This window comes from Dermacentor silvarum, chromosome 3 (assembly GCF_013339745.2).
Source record: "Dermacentor silvarum isolate Dsil-2018 chromosome 3, BIME_Dsil_1.4, whole genome shotgun sequence".
In the NCBI taxonomy this organism is placed as follows: domain Eukaryota; kingdom Metazoa; phylum Arthropoda; class Arachnida; order Ixodida; family Ixodidae; genus Dermacentor; species Dermacentor silvarum.
In genome coordinates, this window is record NC_051156.1 from 118,436,857 (window position 1) to 118,443,039 (window position 6,183).

The 6,183-nt window shown below is 46.2% G+C and overlaps 1 pseudogene; it reads left to right on the forward strand.

Moving 5' to 3' along the window:
* The first annotated feature begins 642 nt into the window (after nucleotides 1–642).
* Nucleotides 643–4,574, forward strand: LOC125944332 (uncharacterized; annotated as a pseudogene).
* Nucleotides 4,575–6,183: the final 1,609 nt, after the last annotated feature.

Below are 6,183 nucleotides of genomic sequence, written 5' to 3' on the forward strand. Positions count from 1 at the left end.
TCGCTACTTTTGACTGAACAGGTTAAGAAACATTGAAACTACCAGCGTCACCAAATTCAGAAAAACGTCGACAAGCAAAGCAACACAACATGTGAGAGGGGCGTGAAATTTACGAGCGCGCCTTTCTGTCCACTTCAAGAGCTGCATCGCATTGCAAGTGATAGCGGCGTCAACGCCCGCCGCAATATCGGTGGGCGCTCTTACGGTGGGCGCTGAAAAAAGGTATTCATTGATAATGATCAAGTAAAATAGAGTTGCTCTTTTTTCGCCATGCGTACATAAAATTTATTAGGAATTTTATTTACCTTGAATGAATCTAACTGAGTCTCGCTTTAATTAAAAAAACGCTTTTTTTTCTTTCCGAAATGTTTGTTCCCTCCAAACATAGTCGCGCTTCCATCGCAGATCCCATAACCACACTTGCTGATGTCAGTGACAATTCGTTCTGAACCGCTTTTCGCCCGAAGCTTCGCGACAATTTGGATCGACCTTGGATGGGTTGTCCCCGCTTCCACTAGCTCAGTACGGAAGCAGTATCCCAGACAGTCGGCTGTCGACAGCCACGGAAAGGAAAGCGGCGGCAGCCATGGCCCTGAACGGTTGAAATCGTCGGTACCCCAGCAACGAGTCAACGCAGTCATCGGGTGAGCAAACCGATAAGTATACAGTCACTTCACTGGAAATGGCGCGACTGGGGAAGCTAGACGAGTACGACGAGAAGGAGCAGAATTTTGAATCCTATTTAGAACGCTTTGAGTATTTCGTCACTGCAAACGATATCAAAGAGGAAAAGAAGCTGGCAGTATTCTTCAGCGTGATAGGACCACGAACGTACCAGGTGCTCAAAATTTTGGTAGTACCCGCCGTTCCTGGGGACAAATCCTTTGAAGAGGTGACAGTGCTGTTGAAGAAGCACTATAGACCAAGCTGTTCGGTCCTCGCCGAACGTTTCAAATATAACAGGCGAGCACAAGAGGAACAAGAAAGCATCGAAGACTTCATAGTGTCCTTAAATCATTTAACAAGGAAGTGCGATTTCGGTCTGTTCCTGCAAGGCGCACTGCGAGACAGATTAGTGGCAGGCATAAGACGCGAAAAAACGCAACTCGCCTTGTGTGCTGAAGACACGTTTAACCTTTGAAAAGGCGTGCAAGATAGCCTTGGACCGGGAGCAGGCTGCGCGACAAATAGCGTTACTGCATGTAGAAGGCAAGGAAGCGACGCTGCATGCCATGACGATAAGAGGACCGGGAACTGAAAAGACATGGAAACATCGGAAATTCAAGGACGTCAAGCGAGTCTGCGAAAGATGTGGCAAGGCGCATGCCGCTAGTGTTTGCTGGTATAAGAATGTCCAGTGCCACAGCTGTTCACAAATCGGCCATTTACAGAAGATGTGTCCCAGTAAGTGCCTAGAACTAAAGACTGCGAACGTGGTGGACTGCACTGATAGTGACTCCGAATTAGATGTGTACCATGTTATTAATACAGTCCGTTCTCGATACGAAGTGCAAGTAAACGTAGAAGGGAAAGACATATGCACCCAGATTGACACGGGAGCTGCTGTAACCCTAATTCCTGAGAGTGTTAGGCTGAACGCATTTCCTCATGTCAAGTGCGAGCCATCGCGAGTCACCCTAAGCACCTACACTGAGGAACCCGTTCCAGTGAAGGGGCAATGCAACGTTATCGTTACGGCCGGGCGCCAGTCTTTGCGACTACCAGTTATCATTGTCAAATATCACTGCAAACAGCTTCCACTGCTGATGGGGCGAATTTGGTTCGAGAGGCTAGGGCTTGACTGGAAAAGTGTGTCGTCTGTAAATGTAAGCGACGCTAGCAAAGTGTAAGCAGTGAAACAAAAGTTCCCAGGGGTGTTTTCTAAGCAACCCGGAGTAGTAAAGAACTACCAAGCAAGGATAGTTCTTAATCAAAACTGTACGCCAGTCTTTGGCAAGGCAAGAAACGTTTCATATGCGCTACGAGATAACGTAGAAAAGGAGCTGGAAAGGCTGCAAAAAAGCGGAGTTATACGCCGCGTGATGCAAAGCGATTGGGCAACGCCAGTGGTTGTGATTCAGAAGAAAGATGGCTCGCTGAGATTGTGCGGGGACCACAAAGTAACAATAAATCCCGTGCTAAAGACCAACCACTACCCATTGCCTCGTCCGGAAGACTTGTACTCGGCATTAGGGGGTGGCAAGGTGTTTTGTGTGTTGGATCTTTCAGCCATGTATCAGCAGATTCCGCTCACTACCGAGTCCCGACCACTGCTAAATATTAGTACGCACATGGAACGCAGTTCCGGCGTTTACCGTTTGGTGTAGCCAGCGCGCCAGCCATTTTCCAGTCATTCATGGATGAGGCGGTCAAGGGCATACCGCACATGGGTTGCTACATAGATGACGTCATTGTGTCGGGGGAAAAAACTTTACCGACTGCCAAACGACGTTGGAACTAGTCCTGCGGCGGCTTAATTATAATGGTTACAACGTGACTCTGAAAGAAGAAAAGTGTTGTTTTTTTTTTCAGGACACCATGACTTATCTAGGTCACACTGTGTGCGCTGACGGTATCTACCCCACGGAAGAAAAGATAAAAGCGGTCACGGAAGCGCCAGAGCCCACTTGCCAAACGGAGCTAAAGGTTTATCTAGGCATGTTAAACTTTTACGCACAGTTTTTAAGCAACATTGCCTGCGTGGCAGTACCTTTGTATCGTCTTTTGCGCAAGGGCGAAAAGTGGTCGTGGATACGGGAGTGTAGCGAAGCTTTTGCTGCCACGAAGCAGTTTCTTATGAATAGTACTGTGCTCACCTTTTACGACGTAGCGAAACCAATTGCTCTGTCATGTGATGCTTCATCCTATGGATTGGGTGCTGTTCTTTTTCATGAGACTGCAGAGGTACAAGAGAGGCCAGTGGCGTTAGCGTCTAGAAACACATCAGCAGAGAACTATGCTCAGGGTGAGTGGAATACATTAGCACTGATGTTTGGGTTAAAAAATATTCATCGCTACTTGTATGGAAGAGAGCTAACTCTTTACACAGACCATCAGCCACTGCTCGGAATATTAGGCCAAGACAAGCCTGTTCCTACACTTGCGGCAGCTCAAATGCAAAGATGGCCAATTACGTGGGCAGCATACAGGTATAAACTAAAATATCGGAAAGGAAGAAACGTTGAAGTGGCTGTTGCTCTGTCCAGGCTACCACCGCCTATTGTAGCGACCTACGAGCCTCCGGAGTGTCTTTTGCTTTTTGACAGCACGCCACTAAGATCTGATGACGTGGCTAAAGCTACCAGACGTGATCCCACCTTATCTCGCGTGACACACTTCGTTCTAAATGGCTGGCCTTCGCAGTGCTCCGAAGACCTGAGACCATTTTATTCACGTCGCGATGAGCTATCAGTAGAGCAAGAATGCATAACTTGGGGATCAAGGGTAACCATACCTGATAAGCTTCGGCTAATAGTCTTGCATCAATTGCATGAAGACCACCCGGGAGCTAGCCGCATGAAAGCGCTCGCAAGAAGCTTTGTGTGGTGGCCGGGTCTCGACCTTTCGATTGAGAGCTACGTTCGACAGTGTCGGGTGTGTCAGGCCGTTCAGAACGCGGCTTCACCGGTTCCCTTGCAGCCATGGAATTATCCCACAAAACCCTGGCAACGCGTGCACGTCGACTGTGCTGTAAAGGGCTGCCAGGCGTTAGTCCTCGTGGACGTGTTCTCGAAATGGATCGAGGTCTGGCCTGTGTCATCCACTACTGCTAAAAAAACCATTGAAAAGTTACGTTGCGCGTTTGCCGCTTACGGTCTACCAGAGGTACTGGTGAGTGATAATGGATCGCAATTTATTTCGGAAGAGATATCAACCTTCATGAGTGTGAATGGTGTAAGGCCTGTTAAGACGCCGCCGTATCATGCGGCTTCTAACGGAGCGGCCGAGCGTTTAGTGCAGACAACCAAACAAGCCCTGTTGAAGCAGGTCTTACATGAACTTAGCTACAAGGAGCATTCCTTCCTGGAGTGTTTGGACAGTTATCTTATGAGTTATCGGAATACTCCACACAGTACCACTGGCCAGAGCCCGGCAGAATTGTTTTTGAAGAGACAGCCACGGGTGAAGCTCTCTTTGCTAAAACCTGATTTTATGCGCTCCACGCGGGAGCAGCAACAGCGCATAAAAGAAACCCATGATGTGTCGCGTGGGGTTCCTCGATGTTTTTCTGTGGGGGACGCTGTGTGGGTGAAAACTGTGCGAGGTGAAAGCGTCTCGTGGGACGATGGTGTCGTGACGCAGGTTGTTAGTCCCGTTACCTACCTGGTGAAAATGTCGCAGGCAGTGCGATTTACGCATGCAGACCACATCAGAGCCCGCTACGCAAGCTCGGGTTCCTCAAGCTTTCCGCCAGTACAAACTGCTCCTACAGCCTCGGAAGACAGCTCATCCGTCTGCCCTGATGTCTAGTGGGCCAATCGCCGTGCCACCTCTTCGTGGTGGCAGAGTCCGCAAATCAGCAGCTTCCGGTATCTGAATCGCCCACGCCCGGAACAGGTGCCCCCGGCTCTTAGAACCAGCGGGACCCTGCATCTACAGCCGAGCTGCCAATTCTTCGTCGTAGTGCACGTGTGCGACATCCCCCGAACCAACCCAGTGACTTTCGAAATTAAACTAAGGGGGAAGAAGTGTTATAGCGTGACGTCGCATATCTGTGCGCAGCCAGTGCGCGCATTCATTTTGTTACGGATCACGTGATGCCTTGTCTATATAAGTGCGCTGTTAAATAAACGGCCATGCTTTGCTTGTTGGAATGCTGCCTGGTCGCTTTATCGCAGAAATAAACTGATGAAAGATTTAAGAAATGCTAAACTTAATTATTACATCAGCCATTATTCTCGAATTCAAAATGATAGTCGTACTGATTGGCGAGAGGTTAATAACTTGAAAAAAAAAAAAACTAAATGCACAAAACTAAGTGACATAACCACGGCTAATGGTAAATTAACTGGCCGTGAGCTATCAAACGCTCTGAATGACTACTTCATTAATGTCGGTTCACCAAACCTTGTTACGCAAACTGTGGTTGATAGCTTTATGGGCCTGATCACTTCATTAGTGAATTCTATAGCACTCGCACCAACAACCCCTCAAGAAGTGACTACATTAATCTTCTTTGTAAAGAAGGATGTATCCGCTGTATATGACGATATAAAAGTAATTCCCCTAATGTATGTATGCGCCGTTGTATGCGATGTGTTGTCATACATTATAAACCTTATGTTGTCACCAGGCGTCTTTCCGAACAAATTAAAACTGGCTAGAGTGGTTCCAAAGGTGGTGACATAAATAAACTGTCTAATTACCGACCTATTTCGCTATTACTTGTTCTACCAAAAATTTTTGAAAGCGTTACTAGATCTAGGATTGCTAATATTCTGCATAAATACAATGTCGTTGCTGATTCACAGTATGTGTTCATAAAAAATAGGTTCACGGAACACGCGCTGTCAGTTGTTAAAGATAAAACAATAGATAATATTGAATGGAAAAAATATACGCTTGGTCTATTTTTAGATTTCCGCAAGGCCTTTGATTGCGTGCATCATGATACTCTCCTTAAGAAGCTTTGTGAATATGGGGTTCACGGTATTGCGTTGAACCTGTTGAGAAGTTATCTGAGTAATAGGTCCTAATACCTACTAACAAATAACATCTCCTCCGATACACAAACAATTATGCATGGTGTCCCGCAGGGATCAATACTAGGGACTTTATTATTCATTACATATATCAATGACCTAGCCGATATAAATAATTCTCCAGATCTGGTAATGTACGCTGACGACACAAATATTTTCCTTTTTTCCCGCTCATTACCCGCCATTCAAAGTATGGTTAACACTTATTTACTGAAGCTTCGTGATTGGTTACACGTAAATAAGCTTACTTTATATATAAATAAAGCAAAATATGTTCTCTTCAAGCCGATCAACACCGTGGAACGTTATTTTATACATATTTATTAAGATAATACAAAAATCAGTCGGGTTTCTTCTAAAAAATTTCTCGGCGTGTGGTTTAATGAAAATCTTTCTTGGTCTGTACATATCTCAAAACTTGCTTCCGAATTGCGCAAAATTGTTGGTCTGCTTTTTTAGGGTTTCTAAACTCTTGCCTGTT